The sequence below is a fragment of the Stigmatopora nigra genome, unplaced genomic scaffold (assembly GCF_051989575.1).
Source record: "Stigmatopora nigra isolate UIUO_SnigA unplaced genomic scaffold, RoL_Snig_1.1 HiC_scaffold_24, whole genome shotgun sequence".
Taxonomy (NCBI): Eukaryota; Metazoa; Chordata; class Actinopteri; order Syngnathiformes; family Syngnathidae; genus Stigmatopora; species Stigmatopora nigra.
The window spans coordinates 2,901,317-2,917,337 of record NW_027551603.1 but is presented as its reverse complement, the minus strand read 5'-3'; the positions used below and the strand labels follow the sequence as shown (position 1 = coordinate 2,917,337).

The 16,021-nt window shown below is 46.1% G+C and overlaps 3 non-coding genes and 18 pseudogenes across 3 annotated transcripts; all 21 read left to right on the top strand.

Annotated features, from left to right (window-relative positions):
• Positions 1-3,300: 3,300 nt before the first annotated feature.
• On the top strand, positions 3,301-3,419 carry LOC144187837 (5S ribosomal RNA; annotated as a pseudogene).
• A 56-nt stretch (positions 3,420-3,475) lies between these two features.
• On the top strand, positions 3,476-3,594 carry LOC144189218 (5S ribosomal RNA). Its single transcript, XR_013324954.1, has one exon. It is a non-coding gene; the product is annotated as a 5S ribosomal RNA (ribosomal RNA).
• Positions 3,595-3,650: 56 nt separating this feature from the next.
• Positions 3,651-3,769, top strand: LOC144183512 (5S ribosomal RNA; annotated as a pseudogene).
• Positions 3,770-3,825: 56 nt separating this feature from the next.
• LOC144185442 (5S ribosomal RNA) lies at positions 3,826-3,944 on the top strand (annotated as a pseudogene).
• Positions 3,945-4,000: 56 nt separating this feature from the next.
• LOC144190676 (5S ribosomal RNA) lies at positions 4,001-4,119 on the top strand (annotated as a pseudogene).
• Positions 4,120-4,175: 56 nt separating this feature from the next.
• On the top strand, positions 4,176-4,294 carry LOC144189018 (5S ribosomal RNA; annotated as a pseudogene).
• Positions 4,295-4,350: 56 nt separating this feature from the next.
• On the top strand, positions 4,351-4,469 carry LOC144189129 (5S ribosomal RNA; annotated as a pseudogene).
• A 3,427-nt stretch (positions 4,470-7,896) lies between these two features.
• LOC144187836 (5S ribosomal RNA) lies at positions 7,897-8,015 on the top strand (annotated as a pseudogene).
• Positions 8,016-8,071: 56 nt separating this feature from the next.
• LOC144189102 (5S ribosomal RNA) lies at positions 8,072-8,190 on the top strand. The gene has a single exon (XR_013324953.1). It is a non-coding gene; the product is annotated as a 5S ribosomal RNA (ribosomal RNA).
• A 56-nt stretch (positions 8,191-8,246) lies between these two features.
• LOC144183511 (5S ribosomal RNA) lies at positions 8,247-8,365 on the top strand (annotated as a pseudogene).
• A 56-nt stretch (positions 8,366-8,421) lies between these two features.
• Positions 8,422-8,540, top strand: LOC144185431 (5S ribosomal RNA; annotated as a pseudogene).
• A 56-nt stretch (positions 8,541-8,596) lies between these two features.
• Positions 8,597-8,715, top strand: LOC144182095 (5S ribosomal RNA; annotated as a pseudogene).
• A 56-nt stretch (positions 8,716-8,771) lies between these two features.
• Positions 8,772-8,890, top strand: LOC144189017 (5S ribosomal RNA; annotated as a pseudogene).
• Positions 8,891-8,946: 56 nt separating this feature from the next.
• Positions 8,947-9,065, top strand: LOC144184041 (5S ribosomal RNA; annotated as a pseudogene).
• Positions 9,066-12,492: 3,427 nt separating this feature from the next.
• On the top strand, positions 12,493-12,611 carry LOC144187835 (5S ribosomal RNA; annotated as a pseudogene).
• Positions 12,612-12,667: 56 nt separating this feature from the next.
• LOC144188986 (5S ribosomal RNA) lies at positions 12,668-12,786 on the top strand. The gene has a single exon (XR_013324951.1). It is a non-coding gene; the product is annotated as a 5S ribosomal RNA (ribosomal RNA).
• A 56-nt stretch (positions 12,787-12,842) lies between these two features.
• Positions 12,843-12,961, top strand: LOC144183510 (5S ribosomal RNA; annotated as a pseudogene).
• Positions 12,962-13,017: 56 nt separating this feature from the next.
• On the top strand, positions 13,018-13,136 carry LOC144185419 (5S ribosomal RNA; annotated as a pseudogene).
• Positions 13,137-13,192: 56 nt separating this feature from the next.
• On the top strand, positions 13,193-13,311 carry LOC144182094 (5S ribosomal RNA; annotated as a pseudogene).
• A 56-nt stretch (positions 13,312-13,367) lies between these two features.
• LOC144189015 (5S ribosomal RNA) lies at positions 13,368-13,486 on the top strand (annotated as a pseudogene).
• A 56-nt stretch (positions 13,487-13,542) lies between these two features.
• LOC144184030 (5S ribosomal RNA) lies at positions 13,543-13,661 on the top strand (annotated as a pseudogene).
• The last annotated feature ends 2,360 nt before the right edge of the window (positions 13,662-16,021 follow it).

The following is a 16,021-nucleotide window of genomic DNA, read 5'->3' as shown; positions in this document are numbered from 1 at the left end:
AGATGGAGAGCTATCTTAAAAAGAACATGTCCTCATTACTTGGGGGAGAAACAAAGGATCCAAAATCACTCAGAGCTGTCAGGAGTGGTTGGATTGCCTTTCCTGGCATGACGTCACGATAACTATCAGCTGTCACTAATTACGTGATTAGATTATTTTTGGTATTTAAGCATTATGATTTTCTGTGGACGCGGTTGGATCGACTGGTTAAGTTCTGGTTTCGTTTCCTGTTAATCCTCGTAGTAATTGCTGTTTCCATTGACGCCACGCCGCATGTTCAGTTCGTTTGTAATGAGTGGTCAAGCCAAGTTGTTTAAGTTATGTTACCCCGTTTATTAAATCAACCAACAAGAGCTACAGATCTGCCTCACCTTTCCAATTACTTCGGCGACTCTGCATCTGGGTTCAACTTACCCTACGATCGCGTCGCACTACGCGGCGAAATCGTAACAGCACGATCCAACCATTATGGACCCAGCGGAGCGCCACCCACGCTCGCGCCGACGCACTCGGCGACGCAAACCATCCACCTCGAAGACACCGTACTGCTTGGAATGTATAAGAAACCCCTCAGAATCGTTTAGGAATTTTGTAATGGACACACCGTGGTGCGGGGCTCTCAGGCACATCATTTCTAGAGATGAGCCACAGCTGGTAGAAGAGTTAGAGCCGCAGCGTACTCATACGCCCCACCACTGCTATGCACGTCGCCCTGGGAAGCCTTTACCGTTTCATCATGATGCCCAGGTGCGTACAACCACCAGAGAGCGCCCAAGTTATCTTATGCCTATGCCCAGAGGAATTGATTCACCATGGAGGGAGCCTGAAGATTCTGGTGAGGAGGACACCCGTTGAGGAAGTTCCCCACGGCCAGCAGCGTGGCCAGGATCTTCTTGAAGGTCCGGTTGCCGGCCAGCTGCTCCATGCCCAACTTCAGGTCAAACAGGGGCTCGGCGATCTCCTGCTCGAGTGCCTCATAGTTGAGTTTGAAAGACCACAGCTGCAGGCGGGGGGTCAAGGCGCTGACGGAAGCCAGGCCCGAGAGGAATTCCTCGGCCGTCCCCAGGGGAACGTCGGGATTGGCCGAGCGAGCCTCGCGGATCTTCTGCTTCTCCTCCTCTGTGGGCGTCATGCTCAGGATCTTCTCCACACCCTCCTTGTTGATGGCAAAGTCGTCAAAGTTGAGGATGGCGCTCTTGATGACGTGAACGGCGGGCAGGACCGTCATCCCGATGTTGATGGCGGTGCTCCGCTTGGAGTCCAGAACCAGGATCTCGGACTTTTTGCTCTCCGGCGCTTTCTTGGCCCATGGCGTCTCTTTGGCCCTGGACTCAAAGAGGTGCTCCAGCTTCCCCATGTCCACTTGGACCTTGTCCAGTGACGCCAAAAATAATCTAATCACGTAATTAGTGACAGCTGATAGTTATCGTGACGTCATGCCAGGAAAGGCAATCCAACCTCTCCTGACAAGAGCATCAAATAAAGACAATTTGTCGGTCTTTCGGGAACAGATTTTCTTGAAAAATAACCCTTTCGCTATGATTTCTAGAATTTTACTGACATAATGCAAGTGCATTCGCAGCTAGCCCTCAGAGATAAAATGAGTTGGATTTCCATCTCCAACAATACCAGCCGATATGTTATTTGAGGTTCTTGATCTGAATGAATTAAATGACCTCCGGTATGCAGTACAACTGTAGAGCAATTACTTTAAATTATGTTCATTCTTTTGTCCCCCGCCTGGTGCCCGTAGATAGCTGGGATAGGCCTTAGCACCCCCCGTGACCCTTGTGAGGATAAGCGGTTGAGAGAATGAATGAATGAAAGAATACTAAACAATGTCTTTCACATGACGATCATTTATACTAAACAATTACTATTAGTTTAAGCATGTGAAACTATGATAAAATATGATTTGGATTTTACAGCATGTTTTCGTAACCTGTTTTATGTTTATTTATATAAACAATAGACACCTTGTAAAGCATTGCTGTTGCTTCACATGTATTTCTTAGGGGCCTAACATTCAACCACATCTAAGCAGCAGTACTTGTAGACTTGCATTCTGTGAAGCGCAAAGTGTCCTTCTGTTCTAAAGAGACAGAACAGCAAGAAAAGGACTCTGTGCAACCTTCTTTACTCTGTAACAGCGGGATGATGCTTTTTGTGTAGAAAGGATGGAGTACAAAGTGTAAGCGAATGAGTGGAAAGTACTGCAGACAATGTATGACTGTTTTTTTCTATTTTTTTTCCGTGCAGTTGAGGAGTGTAGTTTGCAAGATCCAGCATGCCAGTACTATTGAATGCTGGGTATTTTGCTGAGCCTTCTTTAAAAATTACTTCTCTTATCATGTAAAAGTAGTGATATCTGAACAGACAGAAGAATAGTCAGTCATTTTCTTCTTAAAAAAATAAAAATAAAATACTTGTGGTTGCTAGAGTTATACAGTAAAAAAGGGGTGTGTGCATGTGGTGGTGGAGCAATATAATTTTAGTTTCAGTGAAATGAAAAATCTACAATAGTGTTCCAATAAATTGGTGGTTATTGAAGTGCTATACCAATTGAATGTAATTTCTGGTAAAATTCTGTAGCTCCAGTGTTTAACCATAAATCCTATGTGATTTTTTGTTTTACAGTATAAAATGTGAAAACACTTATAAATCCCATTTAAATTCAGTGAATTCATTTAGTTGTGCTGCCACTACAACATTGCACCCAATCAGTTAGTCTTTAATTGAATCTGATTACCAGTCGATTTGAATTGAATGACTTGACCCCGCTGAGATATTTTCTCTAAAAGAATAATGGAGTTGCTTATTTGACTATTTAGTATTGTTATTTTGTTATCTTTTTGCATTTGGTGCTTTTTTTAAACATCTACTACTTTACATTATAATTGCTTGATCTGAGGTAGTTGGGTTGTAAAGGTTTAAATCAAAATTCAAAGTACGGTAATACACATATATACACACACGATGCAACAGATGTGCAGTCCATTTGCAGCGTCCAGAAGTAAAACATGTGAAAATTGAGTGTATAGAGTGCAAAAAGTCTTACTGCAATCAAGCTGACTTTACTCCTTTGTTATTATTGCTGACTCAAAGACAAATACCAATTTGGCCTGAAATGCACAAAAGTAAAACATAGCTGTATATATTCCTGCCTTTTCCCCCCTCTTTTATAACCTGAATATTCCAACTGACTTTGAATAATGTCAAATCCCAATTGATTTGGGTAGCAGGTGTAGAAGGTCGAATTAATACTTTAGCTCATGGGTGTCCATCTGCAAGAGCAGTACCGCTCACGGCCATACCACCCTGAAAAGGCCTGATCTCGTCCGATCTCGGAAGCCAAGCATGGTTCGGCCTGGTTAGTACCTGATTGGGAGACCGCTTGGGAATACCAGGTGCTGTGAGCATCATACCCCGCATCTTTTTCGACATTTCATGGGTGTCCATCTGCTAGTGCAGTACCGCTCACGGCCATACCACCCTGAAAAGGCCCGATCTCGTCCGATCTCGGAAGCCAAGCATGGTTGGGCCTGGTTAGTAGCTGGTTGGGAGACCGCTTGGGAATACCAGGTGCTGTGAGCATCATACCCCGCATCTTTTTCGACATTTCATGGGTGTCCATCTGCAAAAGCAGTACCGCTCACGGCCATACCACCCTGAAAAGGCCCGATCTCGCCCGATCTCGGAAGCCAAGCATGGTTAGACTTGTTTAGTACCAGATTGGGAGACCGCTTGGGAATACCAGGTGCTGTGAGAACCATGCCCCGCATCTTTTTCGACATTTCATGGGTGTCCATCTGCTAGTGCAGTACCGTTCACGGCCATACCACCCTGAAAAGGCCCGATCTCGTCCGATCTCGGAAGCCAAGCATGGTTCGGCCTGGTTAGTACCTGATTGGGAGACCGCTTGGGAATACCAGGTGCTGTGAGCATCATACCCCGCATCTTTTTCGACATTTCATGGGTGTCCATCTGCAAGAGCAGTACCGCTCACGGCCATACCACCCTGAAAAGGCCCGATCTCCTCCGATCTCGGAAGCCAAGCATGGTTCGGCCTGTTTAGTACCTGATTGGGAGACCGCTTGGGAATACCAGGTGCTGTGATCAGCATACCCCGCATCTTTTTCGACATTTCATGGGTGTCCATCTGCAAATGCAGTACCGCTCACGGCCATACCACCCTGAAAAGGCCCGATCTCGTCCGATCTCGGAAGCCAAGCATGGTTCGGCCTGGTTAGTACCTGATTGGGAGACCGCTTGGGAATACCAGGTGCAGTGAGCATCATACCCCGCATCTTTTTCGACATTTCATGGGTGTCCATCTGCAGGAGCAGTACCGCTCACGGCCATACCACCCTGAAAAGGCCCGATCTCGTTCGATCTCGGAAGCCAAGCATGGTACGGCCTGGTTAGTACCTGATTGGGAGACCGCTTCGGAATACCAGGTGCTGTGAGCATCATACCCCGCATCTTTTTCGACATTTCATGGGTGATCTATCTGAAATCCAGATCAAATTCTGGATTTCAGATAGATCAGTTGTCATCATGCACCTTTTACCAAGACTGGACCTATAGTAGGACTTAGATGGAGAGCTATCTTAAAAAGAACATGTCCTCATTACTTGGGGGAGAAACAAAGGATCCAAAATCACTCAGAGCTGTCAGGAGTGGTTGGATTGCCTTTCCTGGCATGACGTCACGATAACTATCAGCTGTCACTAATTACGTGATTAGATTATTTTTGGTATTTAAGCATTATGATTTTCTGTGGACGCGGTTGGATCGACTGGTTAAGTTCTGGTTTCGTTTCCTGTTAATCCTCGTAGTAATTGCTGTTTCCATTGACGCCACGCCGCATGTTCAGTTCGTTTGTAATGAGTGGTCAAGCCAAGTTGTTTAAGTTATGTTACCCCGTTTATTAAATCAACCAACAAGAGCTACAGATCTGCCTCACCTTTCCAATTACTTCGGCGACTCTGCATCTGGGTTCAACTTACCCTACGATCGCGTCGCACTACGCGGCGAAATCGTAACAGCACGATCCAACCATTATGGACCCAGCGGAGCGCCACCCACGCTCGCGCCGACGCACTCGGCGACGCAAACCATCCACCTCGAAGACACCGGACTGCTTGGAATGTATAAGAAACCCCTCAGAATCGTTTAGGAATTTTGTAATGGACACACCGTGGTGCGGGGCTCTCAGGCACATCATTTCTAGAGATGAGCCACAGCTGGTAGAAGAGTTAGAGCCGCAGCGTACTCATACGCCCCACCACTGCTATGCACGTCGCCCTGGGAAGCCTTTACCGTTTCATCATGATGCCCAGGTGCGTACAACCACCAGAGAGCGCCCAAGTTATCTTATGCCTATGCCCAGAGGAATTGATTCACCATGGAGGGAGCCAGAAGATTCTGGTGAGGAGGACACCCGTTGAGGAAGTTCCCCACGGCCAGCAGCGTGGCCAGGATCTTCTTGAAGGTCCGGTTGCCGGCCAGCTGCTCCATGCCCAACTTCAGGTCAAACAGGGGCTCGGCGATCTCCTGCTCGAGTGCCTCATAGTTGAGTTTGAAAGACCACAGCTGCAGGCGGGGGGTCAAGGCGCTGACGGAAGCCAGGCCCGAGAGGAATTCCTCGGCCGTCCCCAGGGGAACGTCGGGATTGGCCGAGCGAGCCTCGCGGATCTTCTGCTTCTCCTCCTCTGTGGGCGTCATGCTCAGGATCTTCTCCACACCCTCCTTGTTGATGGCAAAGTCGTCAAAGTTGAGGATGGCGCTCTTGATGACGTGAACGGCGGGCAGGACCGTCATCCCGATGTTGATGGCGGTGCTCCGCTTGGAGTCCAGAACCAGGATCTCGGACTTTTTGCTCTCTGGCGCTTTCTTGGCCCATGGCGTCTCTTTGGCCCTGGACTCAAAGAGGTGCTCCAGCTTCCCCATGTCCACTTGGACCTTGTCCAGTGACGCCAAAAATAATCTAATCACGTAATTAGTGACAGCTGATAGTTATTGTGACGTCATGCCAGGAAAGGCAATCCAACCTCTCCTGACAAGAGCATCAAATAAAGACAATTTGTCGGTCTTTCGGGAACAGATTTTCTTGAAAAATAACCCTTTCGCTATGATTTCTAGAATTTTACTGACATAATGCAAGTGCATTCGCAGCTAGCCCTCAGAGATAAAATGAGTTGGATTTCCATCTCCAACAATACCAGCCGATATGTTATTTGAGGTTCTTGATCTGAATGAATTAAATGACCTCCGGTATGCAGTACAACTGTAGAGCAATTACTTTAAATTATGTTCATTCTTTTGTCCCCCGCCTGGTGCCCGTAGATAGCTGGGATAGGCCTTAGCACCCCCCGTGACCCTTGTGAGGATAAGCGGTTGAGAGAATGAATGAATGAAAGAATACTAAACAATGTCTTTCACATGACGATCATTTATACTAAACAATTACTATTAGTTTAAGCATGTGAAACTATGATAAAATATGATTTGGATTTTACAGCATGTTTTCGTAACCTGTTTTATGTTTATTTATATAAACAATAGACACCTTGTAAAGCATTGCTGTTGCTTCACATGTATTTCTTAGGGGCCTAACATTCAACCACATCTAAGCAGCAGTACTTGTAGACTTGCATTCTGTGAAGCGCAAAGTGTCCTTCTGTTCTAAAGAGACAGAACAGCAAGAAAAGGACTCTGTGCAACCTTCTTTACTCTGTAACAGCGGGATGATGCTTTTTGTGTAGAAAGGATGGAGTACAAAGTGTAAGCGAATGAGTGGAAAGTACTGCAGACAATGTATGACTGTTTTTTTCTATTTTTTTTCCGTGCAGTTGAGGAGTGTAGTTTGCAAGATCCAGCATGCCAGTACTATTGAATGCTGGGTATTTTGCTGAGCCTTCTTTAAAAATTACTTCTCTTATCATGTAAAAGTAGTGATATCTGAACAGACAGAAGAATAGTCAGTCATTTTCTTCTTAAAAAAATAAAAATAAAATACTTGTGGTTGCTAGAGTTATACAGTAAAAAAGGGGTGTGTGCATGTGGTGGTGGAGCAATATAATTTTAGTTTCAGTGAAATGAAAAATCTACAATAGTGTTCCAATAAATTGGTGGTTATTGAAGTGCTATACCAATTGAATGTAATTTCTGGTAAAATTCTGTAGCTCCAGTGTTTAACCATAAATCCTATGTGATTTTTTGTTTTACAGTATAAAATGTGAAAACACTTATAAATCCCATTTAAATTCAGTGAATTCATTTAGTTGTGCTGCCACTACAACATTGCACCCAATCAGTTAGTCTTTAATTGAATCTGATTACCAGTCGATTTGAATTGAATGACTTGACCCCGCTGAGATATTTTCTCTAAAAGAATAATGGAGTTGCTTATTTGACTATTTAGTATTGTTATTTTGTTATCTTTTTGCATTTGGTGCTTTTTTTAAACATCTACTACTTTACATTATAATTGCTTGATCTGAGGTAGTTGGGTTGTAAAGGTTTAAATCAAAATTCAAAGTACGGTAATACACATATATACACACGATGCAACAGATGTGCAGTCCATTTGCAGCGTCCAGAAGTAAAACAACATGTGAAAATTGAGTGTATAGAGTGCAAAAAGTCTTACTGCAATCAAGCTGACTTTACTCCTTTGTTATTATTGCTGACTCAAAGACAAATACCAATTTGGCCTGAAATGCACAAAAGTAAAACATAGCTGTATATATTCCTGCCTTTTCCCCCCTCTTTTATAACCTGAATATTCCAACTGACTTTGAATAATGTCAAATCCCAATTGATTTGGGTAGCAGGTGTAGAAGGTCGAATTAATACTTTAGCTCATGGGTGTCCATCTGCAAGAGCAGTACCGCTCACGGCCATACCACCCTGAAAAGGCCTGATCTCGTCCGATCTCGGAAGCCAAGCATGGTTCGGCCTGGTTAGTACCTGATTGGGAGACCGCTTGGGAATACCAGGTGCTGTGAGCATCATACCCCGCATCTTTTTCGACATTTCATGGGTGTCCATCTGCTAGTGCAGTACCGCTCACGGCCATACCACCCTGAAAAGGCCCGATCTCGTCCGATCTCGGAAGCCAAGCATGGTTGGGCCTGGTTAGTAGCTGGTTGGGAGACCGCTTGGGAATACCAGGTGCTGTGAGCATCATACCCTGCATCTTTTTCGACATTTCATGGGTGTCCATCTGCAAAAGCAGTACCGCTCACGGCCATACCACCCTGAAAAGGCCCGATCTCGCCCGATCTCGGAAGCCAAGCATGGTTAGACTTGTTTAGTACCAGATTGGGAGACCGCTTGGGAATACCAGGTGCTGTGAGAACCATGCCCCGCATCTTTTTCGACATTTCATGGGTGTCCATCTGCTAGTGCAGTACCGTTCACGGCCATACCACCCTGAAAAGGCCCGATCTCGTCCGATCTCGGAAGCCAAGCATGGTTCGGCCTGGTTAGTACCTGATTGGGAGACCGCTTGGGAATACCAGGTGCTGTGAGCATCATACCCCGCATCTTTTTCGACATTTCATGGGTGTCCATCTGCAAGAGCAGTACCGCTCACGGCCATACCACCCTGAAAAGGCCCGATCTCCTCCGATCTCGGAAGCCAAGCATGGTTCGGCCTGTTTAGTACCTGATTGGGAGACCGCTTGGGAATACCAGATGCTGTGAGCAGCATACCCCGCATCTTTTTCGACATTTCATGGGTGTCCATCTGCAAAAGCAGTACCGCTCACGGCCATACCACCCTGAAAAGGCCCGATCTCGTCCGATCTCGGAAGCCAAGCATGGTTCGGCCTGGTTAGTACCTGATTGGGAGACCGCTTGGGAATACCAGGTGCAGTGAGCATCATACCCCGCATCTTTTTCGACATTTCATGGGTGTCCATCTGCAGGAGCAGTACCGCTCACGGCCATACCACCCTGAAAAGGCCCGATCTCGTTCGATCTCGGAAGCCAAGCATGGTACGGCCTGGTTAGTACCTGATTGGGAGACCGCTTGGGAATACCAGGTGCTGTGAGCATCATACCCCGCATCTTTTTCGACATTTCATGGGTGATCTATCTGAAATCCAGATCAAATTCTGGATTTCAGATAGATCAGTTGTCATCATGCACCTTTTACCAAGACTGGACCTATAGTAGGACTTAGATGGAGAGCTATCTTAAAAAGAACATGTCCTCATTACTTGGGGGAGAAACAAAGGATCCAAAATCACTCAGAGCTGTCAGGAGTGGTTGGATTGCCTTTCCTGGCATGACGTCACGATAACTATCAGCTGTCACTAATTACGTGATTAGATTATTTTTGGTATTTAAGCATTATGATTTTCTGTGGACGCGGTTGGATCGACTGGTTAAGTTCTGGTTTCGTTTCCTGTTAATCCTCGTAGTAATTGCTGTTTCCATTGACGCCACGCCGCATGTTCAGTTCGTTTGTAATGAGTGGTCAAGCCAAGTTGTTTAAGTTATGTTACCCCGTTTATTAAATCAACCAACAAGAGCTACAGATCTGCCTCACCTTTCCAATTACTTCGGCGACTCTGCATCTGGGTTCAACTTACCCTACGATCGCGTCGCACTACGCGGCGAAATCGTAACAGCACGATCCAACCATTATGGACCCAGCGGAGCGCCACCCACGCTCGCGCCGACGCACTCGGCGACGCAAACCATCCACCTCGAAGACACCGGACTGCTTGGAATGTATAAGAAACCCCTCAGAATCGTTTAGGAATTTTGTAATGGACACACCGTGGTGCGGGGCTCTCAGGCACATCATTTCTAGAGATGAGCCACAGCTGGTAGAAGAGTTAGAGCCGCAGCGTACTCATACGCCCCACCACTGCTATGCACGTCGCCCTGGGAAGCCTTTACCGTTTCATCATGATGCCCAGGTGCGTACAACCACCAGAGAGCGCCCAAGTTATCTTATGCCTATGCCCAGAGGAATTGATTCACCATGGAGGGAGCCTGAAGATTCTGGTGAGGAGGACACCCGTTGAGGAAGTTCCCCACGGCCAGCAGCGTGGCCAGGATCTTCTTGAAGGTCCGGTTGCCGGCCAGCTGCTCCATGCCCAACTTCAGGTCAAACAGGGGCTCGGCGATCTCCTGCTCGAGTGCCTCATAGTTGAGTTTGAAAGACCACAGCTGCAGGCGGGGGGTCAAGGCGCTGACGGAAGCCAGGCCCGAGAGGAATTCCTCGGCCGTCCCCAGGGGAACGTCGGGATTGGCCGAGCGAGCCTCGCGGATCTTCTGCTTCTCCTCCTCTGTGGGCGTCATGCTCAGGATCTTCTCCACACCCTCCTTGTTGATGGCAAAGTCGTCAAAGTTGAGGATGGCGCTCTTGATGACGTGAACGGCGGGCAGGACCGTCATCCCGATGTTGATGGCGGTGCTCCGCTTGGAGTCCAGAACCAGGATCTCGGACTTTTTGCTCTCCGGCGCTTTCTTGGCCCATGGCGTCTCTTTGGCCCTGGACTCAAAGAGGTGCTCCAGCTTCCCCATGTCCACTTGGACCTTGTCCAGTGACGCCAAAAATAATCTAATCACGTAATTAGTGACAGCTGATAGTTATCGTGACGTCATGCCAGGAAAGGCAATCCAACCTCTCCTGACAAGAGCATCAAATAAAGACAATTTGTCGGTCTTTCGGGAACAGATTTTCTTGAAAAATAACCCTTTCGCTATGATTTCTAGAATTTTACTGACATAATGCAAGTGCATTCGCAGCTAGCCCTCAGAGATAAAATGAGTTGGATTTCCATCTCCAACAATACCAGCCGATATGTTATTTGAGGTTCTTGATCTGAATGAATTAAATGACCTCCGGTATGCAGTACAACTGTAGAGCAATTACTTTAAATTATGTTCATTCTTTTGTCCCCCGCCTGGTGCCCGTAGATAGCTGGGATAGGCCTTAGCACCCCCCGTGACCCTTGTGAGGATAAGCGGTTGAGAGAATGAATGAATGAAAGAATACTAAACAATGTCTTTCACATGACGATCATTTATACTAAACAATTACTATTAGTTTAAGCATGTGAAACTATGATAAAATATGATTTGGATTTTACAGCATGTTTTCGTAACCTGTTTTATGTTTATTTATATAAACAATAGACACCTTGTAAAGCATTGCTGTTGCTTCACATGTATTTCTTAGGGGCCTAACATTCAACCACATCTAAGCAGCAGTACTTGTAGACTTGCATTCTGTGAAGCGCAAAGTGTCCTTCTGTTCTAAAGAGACAGAACAGCAAGAAAAGGACTCTGTGCAACCTTCTTTACTCTGTAACAGCGGGATGATGCTTTTTGTGTAGAAAGGATGGAGTACAAAGTGTAAGCGAAGGAGTGGAAAGTACTGCAGACAATGTATGACTGTTTTTTTCTATTTTTTTTCCGTGCAGTTGAGGAGTGTAGTTTGCAAGATCCAGCATGCCAGTACTATTGAATGCTGGGTATTTTGCTGAGCCTTCTTTAAAAATTACTTCTCTTATCATGTAAAAGTAGTGATATCTGAACAGACAGAAGAATAGTCAGTCATTTTCTTCTTAAAAAAATAAAAATAAAATACTTGTGGTTGCTAGAGTTATACAGTAAAAAAGGGGTGTGTGCATGTGGTGGTGGAGCAATATAATTTTAGTTTCAGTGAAATGAAAAATCTACAATAGTGTTCCAATAAATTGGTGGTTATTGAAGTGCTATACCAATTGAATGTAATTTCTGGTAAAATTCTGTAGCTCCAGTGTTTAACCATAAATCCTATGTGATTTTTTGTTTTACAGTATAAAATGTGAAAACACTTATAAATCCCATTTAAATTCAGTGAATTCATTTAGTTGTGCTGCCACTACAACATTGCACCCAATCAGTTAGTCTTTAATTGAATCTGATTACCAGTCGATTTGAATTGAATGACTTGACCCCGCTGAGATATTTTCTCTAAAAGAATAATGGAGTTGCTTATTTGACTATTTAGTATTGTTATTTTGTTATCTTTTTGCATTTGGTGCTTTTTTTAAACATCTACTACTTTACATTATAATTGCTTGATCTGAGGTAGTTGGGTTGTAAAGGTTTAAATCAAAATTCAAAGTACGGTAATACACATATATACACACGATGCAACAGATGTGCAGTCCATTTGCAGCGTCCAGAAGTAAAACAACATGTGAAAATTGAGTGTATAGAGTGCAAAAAGTCTTACTGCAATCAAGCTGACTTTACTCCTTTGTTATTATTGCTGACTCAAAGACAAATACCAATTTGGCCTGAAATGCACAAAAGTAAAACATAGCTGTATATATTCCTGCCTTTTCCCCCCTCTTTTATAACCTGAATATTCCAACTGACTTTGAATAATGTCAAATCCCAATTGATTTGGGTAGCAGGTGTAGAAGGTCGAATTAATACTTTAGCTCATGGGTGTCCATCTGCAAGAGCAGTACCGCTCACGGCCATACCACCCTGAAAAGGCCTGATCTCGTCCGATCTCGGAAGCCAAGCATGGTTCGGCCTGGTTAGTACCTGATTGGGAGACCGCTTGGGAATACCAGGTGCTGTGAGCATCATACCCCGCATCTTTTTCGACATTTCATTGGTGTCCATCTGCTAGTGCAGTACCGCTCACGGCCATACCACCCTGAAAAGGCCCGATCTCGTCCGATCTCGGAAGCCAAGCATGGTTGGGCCTGGTTAGTAGCTGGTTGGGAGACCGCTTGGGAATACCAGGTGCTGTGAGCATCATACCCTGCATCTTTTTCGACATTTCATGGGTGTCCATCTGCAAAAGCAGTACCGCTCACGGCCATACCACCCTGAAAAGGCCCGATCTCGCCCGATCTCGGAAGCCAAGCATGGTTAGACTTGTTTAGTACCAGATTGGGAGACCGCTTGGGAATACCAGGTGCTGTGAGAACCATGCCCCGCATCTTTTTCGACATTTCATGGGTGTCCATCTGCTAGTGCAGTACCGTTCACGGCCATACCACCCTGAAAAGGCCCGATCTCGTCCGATCTCGGAAGCCAAGCATGGTTCGGCCTGGTTAGTACCTGATTGGGAGACCGCTTGGGAATACCAGGTGCTGTGAGCATCATACCCCGCATCTTTTTCGACATTTCATGGGTGTCCATCTGCAAGAGCAGTACCGCTCACGGCCATACCACCCTGAAAAGGCCCGATCTCCTCCGATCTCGGAAGCCAAGCATGGTTCGGCCTGTTTAGTACCTGATTGGGAGACCGCTTGGGAATACCAGATGCTGTGAGCAGCATACCCCGCATCTTTTTCGACATTTCATGGGTGTCCATCTGCAAAAGCAGTACCGCTCACGGCCATACCACCCTGAAAAGGCCCGATCTCGTCCGATCTCGGAAGCCAAGCATGGTTCGGCCTGGTTAGTACCTGATTGGGAGACCGCTTGGGAATACCAGGTGCAGTGAGCATCATACCCCGCATCTTTTTCGACATTTCATGGGTGTCCATCTGCAGGAGCAGTACCGCTCACGGCCATACCACCCTGAAAAGGCCCGATCTCGTTCGATCTCGGAAGCCAAGCATGGTACGGCCTGGTTAGTACCTGATTGGGAGACCGCTTGGGAATACCAGGTGCTGTGAGCATCATACCCCGCATCTTTTTCGACATTTCATGGGTGATCTATCTGAAATCCAGATCAAATTCTGGATTTCAGATAGATCAGTTGTCATCATGCACCTTTTACCAAGACTGGACCTATAGTAGGACTTAGATGGAGAGCTATCTTAAAAAGAACATGTCCTCATTACTTGGGGGAGAAACAAAGGATCCAAAATCACTCAGAGCTGTCAGGAGTGGTTGGATTGCCTTTCCTGGCATGACGTCACGATAACTATCAGCTGTCACTAATTACGTGATTAGATTATTTTTGGTATTTAAGCATTATGATTTTCTGTGGACGCGGTTGGATCGACTGGTTAAGTTCTGGTTTCGTTTCCTGTTAATCCTCGTAGTAATTGCTGTTTCCATTGACGCCACGCCGCATGTTCAGTTCGTTTGTAATGAGTGGTCAAGCCAAGTTGTTTAAGTTATGTTACCCCGTTTATTAAATCAACCAACAAGAGCTACAGATCTGCCTCACCTTTCCAATTACTTCGGCGACTCTGCATCTGGGTTCAACTTACCCTACGATCGCGTCGCACTACGCGGCGAAATCGTAACAGCACGATCCAACCATTATGGACCCAGCGGAGCGCCACCCACGCTCGCGCCGACGCACTCGGCGACGCAAACCATCCACCTCGAAGACACCGGACTGCTTGGAATGTATAAGAAACCCCTCAGAATCGTTTAGGAATTTTGTAATGGACACACCGTGGTGCGGGGCTCTCAGGCACATCATTTCTAGAGATGAGCCACAGCTGGTAGAAGAGTTAGAGCCGCAGCGTACTCATACGCCCCACCACTGCTATGCACGTCGCCCTGGGAAGCCTTTACCGTTTCATCATGATGCCCAGGTGCGTACAACCACCAGAGAGCGCCCAAGTTATCTTATGCCTATGCCCAGAGGAATTGATTCACCATGGAGGGAGCCTGAAGATTCTGGTGAGGAGGACACCCGTTGAGGAAGTTCCCCACGGCCAGCAGCGTGGCCAGGATCTTCTTGAAGGTCCGGTTGCCGGCCAGCTGCTCCATGCCCAACTTCAGGTCAAACAGGGGCTCGGCGATCTCCTGCTCGAGTGCCTCATAGTTGAGTTTGAAAGACCACAGCTGCAGGCGGGGGGTCAAGGCGCTGACGGAAGCCAGGCCCGAGAGGAATTCCTCGGCCGTCCCCAGGGGAACGTCGGGATTGGCCGAGCGAGCCTCGCGGATCTTCTGCTTCTCCTCCTCTGTGGGCGTCATGCTCAGGATCTTCTCCACACCCTCCTTGTTGATGGCAAAGTCGTCAAAGTTGAGGATGGCGCTCTTGATGACGTGAACGGCGGGCAGGACCGTCATCCCGATGTTGATGGCGGTGCTCCGCTTGGAGTCCAGAACCAGGATCTCGGACTTTTTGCTCTCCGGCGCTTTCTTGGCCCATGGCGTCTCTTTGGCCCTGGACTCAAAGAGGTGCTCCAGCTTCCCCATGTCCACTTGGACCTTGTCCAGTGACGCCAAAAATAATCTAATCACGTAATTAGTGACAGCTGATAGTTATCGTGACGTCATGCCAGGAAAGGCAATCCAACCTCTCCTGACAAGAGCATCAAATAAAGACAATTTGTCGGTCTTTCGGGAACAGATTTTCTTGAAAAATAACCCTTTCGCTATGATTTCTAGAATTTTACTGACATAATGCAAGTGCATTCGCAGCTAGCCCTCAGAGATAAAATGAGTTGGATTTCCATCTCCAACAATACCAGCCGATATGTTATTTGAGGTTCTTGATCTGAATGAATTAAATGACCTCCGGTATGCAGTACAACTGTAGAGCAATTACTTTAAATTATGTTCATTCTTTTGTCCCCCGCCTGGTGCCCGTAGATAGCTGGGATAGGCCTTAGCACCCCCCGTGACCCTTGTGAGGATAAGCGGTTGAGAGAATGAATGAATGAAAGAATACTAAACAATGTCTTTCACATGACGATCATTTATACTAAACAATTACTATTGGTTTAAGCATGTGAAACTATGATAAAATATGATTTGGATTTTACAGCATGTTTTCGTAACCTGTTTTATGTTTATTTATATAAACAATAGACACCTTGTAAAGCATTGCTGTTGCTTCACATGTATTTCTTAGGGGCCTAACATTCAACCACATCTAAGCAGCAGTACTTGTAGACTTGCATTCTGTGAAGCGCAAAGTGTCCTTCTGTTCTAAAGAGACAGAACAGCAAGAAAAGGACTCTGTGCAACCTTCTTTACTCTGTAACAGCGGGATGATGCTTTTTGTGTAGAAAGGATGGAGTACAAAGTGTAAGCGAAGGAGTGGAAAGTACTGCAGACAATGTATGACTGT